The sequence below is a fragment of the Urocitellus parryii genome, chromosome Y, assembly GCF_045843805.1.
Source record: "Urocitellus parryii isolate mUroPar1 chromosome Y, mUroPar1.hap1, whole genome shotgun sequence".
Classification (NCBI taxonomy): Eukaryota; Metazoa; Chordata; class Mammalia; order Rodentia; family Sciuridae; genus Urocitellus; species Urocitellus parryii.
Genome location: NC_135548.1, coordinates 41,966,892 through 41,971,782, shown reverse-complemented (window position 1 = coordinate 41,971,782; position 4,891 = coordinate 41,966,892).

Here is a 4,891-nt window from a genome sequence, read left to right as displayed (position 1 = left end):
TCGGAGTGGAATGGCAGCACATGCACAGCTTGAATAAGGTAGGTGTTTACCTCCTTTCCCTTGACCTGGGGGCGTTTCCTCACGATGAAATATTGTATTCCCAGATTCATGGACAGACACACGAGTGAGTGGTCAGAGACCTTGATTTCTGCAGAGCGAAGTGGAGAGAATTGTTAGGTGGCACTCAAGGATTATACCACAAAACACCCACAACCCCTGAGAGTCTCCGCCAGGCCCATCACACTTTGGTATTTTGGGGCCAAGGCCCACTTTCTCTTGGCTGTCAGTTATCCTGAGCCCACTGTGGATCATGTCTCCCCACTGTCTGATTGTCCTACTTACTCTCATCCTCAGACATCATATACAGCAGCTCAAAGTTGTCCACATCCTCATGCTGCAACAAATTTTGGTCCAAGGCCCTGCGGATGAGGCTTGTCACCATCTCCTGAAAGGTCACCTGGATCAGGGTGGGACAAATGTCATCAGAGAATGGCTTTTAGAAGAGCTACCCAGAAGACTGTGGTCAAACATTCAGGAGAAATCTCAGCTACATATACAAGGGCACAATCTTGTTATCCTGCTACCTGAGTGTGTCCTCCATATACCACCTGGGTTCTTGCAATGTGCTACTAGAACAATCCTGGTACAAATATCTGCCTGTACCTGCCATCTCCCCTCCCCCTGGGGAGCCACATTCCACTCATGTCAAAGGACCAAACTGCCTATGCACAGACACACTCTCATCTCACTGAGATGAGAGCAATGGGCCAGGGATCTGCGCACCAAGTGTGATCTGGGATGCAGGCTGCCTTTGTGGGTGGAAGAGGCAGATGCACTGAAAATTTGGGTCCTGACTGCCACGACACAAAACAGACTCAGATACAAGAGTGTGCACTTGAGTGCTTCATGATAGCTTTGAGAGGCCCTGGCCTCTGGAAGCTCGGTGCGGGTCTGGTTGTCATGATGTACTTGACTCAGCACTGGCAGTCACTGAACATGTCTCCTCTGCAGCTGGACACCTGCAGCATTAGCGTGTCTACTGCACATCCATAGAAATTCTGCCAAGAACCCCTTTAGCTCCGTATTTACCTACATGCAAAGCCTAACATTCCGAAGCTTTGGCATGACCCCCCAGGTGATCCCGACCCCAAATTCCTACACCTAGTCATGCTAAGGAGGTTCTCTTCCCTGCCACCAGGAACACATCCCCTCCTACACATGTGACAAGTCACTGCCACCTCCTCTGCTCCAACTTCACTCATTGAGAATACCAAGTTCTAGGCACTGCAGCCTGCACCCTGGACATATCTCTGCCTTCATCTGTCCACAGCACTTCCGTCTGCACTTCTGGCCTGCAAAACCCACAATACACAGGCCCACTCACCACTGAAGCTGGGCATGCTGATGCTCTCCCTCCTCAGGTCAAGCCCTTAAGACGGACCTCTCTCTTCTTTATTTCCCACCATAGCCCTGGGGTTGGCTGTGTCTCCTGCCTTCCACTGTGTGGACACCCAGGAGGCAGCCCTGCTGTCGGGCTTACCGGGATGCGCTTTGTCTCCCTCAGGCTCTGTCCCTCTAGGAGGACGTGAACAATGCAGCTGTCTTCCACCTGCTCGCTGGAGTGAAGCAGTGAGGAGCTGCTACTCACAGCTGCTGAGGTCCTGGATGCCACTGCCACAGAAGGTTCCAAGAACTGTGGGGGATGACAACATCAGCAAAGCCCAGCAACTGCACCCCACCCAGCCTGGCAGTTGGCTCTGTGGGCATTCTACAACATCCATCCAGAACCTGAGGTTCTTGTCCCCTTGGAGGATGTGGAGTGGCACCAGGAGTAAAGACTGAAGAAGGTGGCTGTTTTGGGAACAAGAGATCCAGCACCTGCTGGGTGGGGATGAAATCCCAGGAGATTAACCCCATGTTGCTGCTGAAATGTAGGTTCCTCCCACAAATGACAGGCAGGAGCTCATTCCTAAGCTGGTCCTGCCTGTAAGGTTCAAGGCTCTGAACCCTGAAGGGCTCCTCCGTGTTCTGATCATTTTCACCCTGGGTTGGGACCAAGAATGGTGGGTTCAAAATGGAAATGGTGACAAACAGAAAAATGACTTGTGCCAATACACTAGAGTCAAAGCACAATGGGACAGTTCCCATCAGTACAAACACACACACACACACACACACACACACACACACACACACACACAGAGTCAGAATAGGAGTCCTGGGCCATTCATCAGGGATCAGACTAGAGGGCCTGCTGGGCTCACCTGCCCTGTGCTACTCACTGTTACTCTTGAGCTCCTCTGCGACAATCGCCAGAGGCTGTGGCGTCTAAGATGAAGCCTCACCCAGTGTATCCACAAAAGGGCTAGTTGGCCCCCCTGAGATTCCTGGGAGCCTGAGGCTTGGCATTGTCTGCAACCACAGGAGAACATCCTTCTCCCTCCAGTGGCTCCAACCAAGTGAGCTCGGATGGCTTGGTCAGTGAAGTGGGTGCCTGGATACCAGGGTTCCATGTTCTGTTTGATCTATTGTCAAGGCAATGATGTCATTTCCTGTGCCCATACCTGAGCCTCTTTTCACATAAGACCACTTTCAACAGCCCTATGGGCTGCCGATTTCTCCTCCATGCCTACCCATCTCAGGTGCGCAGGTGTTCACCAACAACTACCCAAACATCCCCACCAGCATCTGCCCTGCTTGGTGCCACTAGAGTTCCAGCTTGGAGCCTTCAAAAATGCATTCACAACCAGTCCTTCCCTCTCAGCAGCTTTTGGACCCTGGTCCCATCATTGTGCAACTCATGGTGTGCCCAGTCTTTTCTGGAAAGTAGGGTAGCATCTAATCTCTAGGGTTTATTGTGTCTATTGGCCCATAACACCCTCTGTTCTCTCTGAAACCAGAGATGGGACTCACAGGTGGCTAAAGCACAAATGTAGAGATGGGATAATCACAAGAAAGGGAGAGACAAAGAATGCACCCTAACTCAATCAGGCCTGTGTCCCACACAGGGACATGGCCAATGTCCGTCCCATCGTGGCTGCAGTTCCCTCTCTACACCATGGCAAGTTGGAGGGGACTGAGATGCAGAGGCTGCTCCCCTCTGCCATACAACTTCCCAAGGCTTCTCCTAAGATTTCAAAAGGGCCAAGTGTGTCTAGTGTTGGGGTCTCACAGAGACTCCGAGGTACCACAGCATCCTGCTGCCCAGAACCGGTTCACCCCTCACCTCAAGGGGGCTCAGCCTCTGGATTCATGGGAATTGAAGTGGGTACAGGTGATGGGATATCACCTCCAAGACTGAGTTATGCCAAGTCCATGACCCCTGTCTGCATCCCTGTCTCCAGCACCACTCCCCCCTCTCTCTTTCCTCCTCAGAGCAAACAAATCCATTTAGCAAGTGTGTCCTGTGATAAAGACATGACGGTCACCCATCCTCTCATTACAAAAACACTGAGGCTCAGCCAACATGGATCCTACAGGGAACACAGGCATAAACTCAGACTCCGATCCTCCCAGCCGAGCCTCAGTGGAGCCTGGACTCCCAGCCTCCTGAGTCAAGGAAACAGAGGTTCCTAGCCGAGCCACCTTGGATGCAGCCGCACACAAACTGAACTCATCAATGCCCCTTGCTCTCAGTTGTGAGTAAGAGGGGAAGTGGTGTTTCACAACCCTGGACATCAAGTGCAGTCTCCAGGCTTTGGGGTGTGCCCTGGCCTCTGTCTATCTGCCCAGGCTCTCCAACCCACACTGGCCTCTTACCCAACCTCCTCCTAGGGCCAAACTCAATCCTGCCTCTCAATTTCTGCTGCCTTCCCCAACACACTGCTCCCCAAAATGAGCAGGGCTGGCTCTCGGTTATCATGCTGGTGCCAGCAGCAATGCCACCCCACTGACATAATTCTGAGTCCCAACCTAGGCACTCCAGCTGTCTTTGCCACACCTGGCCTGTTTGGGCTCTGGCTCTTGCTCTTTTCTTTCATGTGCATGTGTTTTGAGGTTTTGAGTTTCTCCCACTGCAGAACTGCAGCTGTGGCAGGGTAGAGCTCATGAGGGTGACATTCTGAGCCACATCCAATCCCATCAGGACTGTTCACTGGGGTGACTGCTGGAACACAGTGATGAGTGAACACATGGGAGGTGGTTGGACCCACCTTGCCTCTGAGTGGCTTCCTTTCAGGACAGGAATGTAGGCATGGGAGCCCCTGGCGTGGGATGCTTTGCACAAGGTGTGACCATGGGCTCTCTTTCCTGGCAAAAATGGCTCCACTCAGCATGGAGAGCACTGTCATTCCTGGTGGCTAACAACAGCCCTGGACCCCAGAAAGGAACCCACACTCAAGATTAACGTCTGAGTGTGCGTGTCCTCGAGGAAATGAGGTCTCCTGATCCCAGGTGCAAAGGGGTAAGTCCTCTAACTCCAGGGGCCATGAAGGGACATCTGAGTTTCCCTTGTCCTTCTTTCCCTCTCTAACTAACCACAGTTAGGACCCTGGCCTCATTCCCCAGTGAGGATCATTAGGCTCCATAAAGGACAGTCTCTAAGATGCTCAGTGGACCAACACCCTCTGCACAACCCATAACCCTATTCACCCAAGAGGCAAGAGGATTTCTATTCAGGAAAACCAGGAAAGGGAGAGCCTTTCTCAAGGACACAAGGACATTAGTGAGTGAGGGAGTGATTAATGGATGGAGAACTATTTCCAACACCAACTTCCAGGAGCATATATGGCCCCCTGGAGAATTCTGCAGTGTGTTGGTGATTAAGGAGAACGTGTGAATTCAGGGGTCACTAGGTCCTCTCAGCCATAAGGAGGGAAACTGCCATAAAGGAACTAGGACAAGGGTGCGAGGAATGCTCACTGGTGGGAGATCGGAAGGAAGGAAAGTGTAC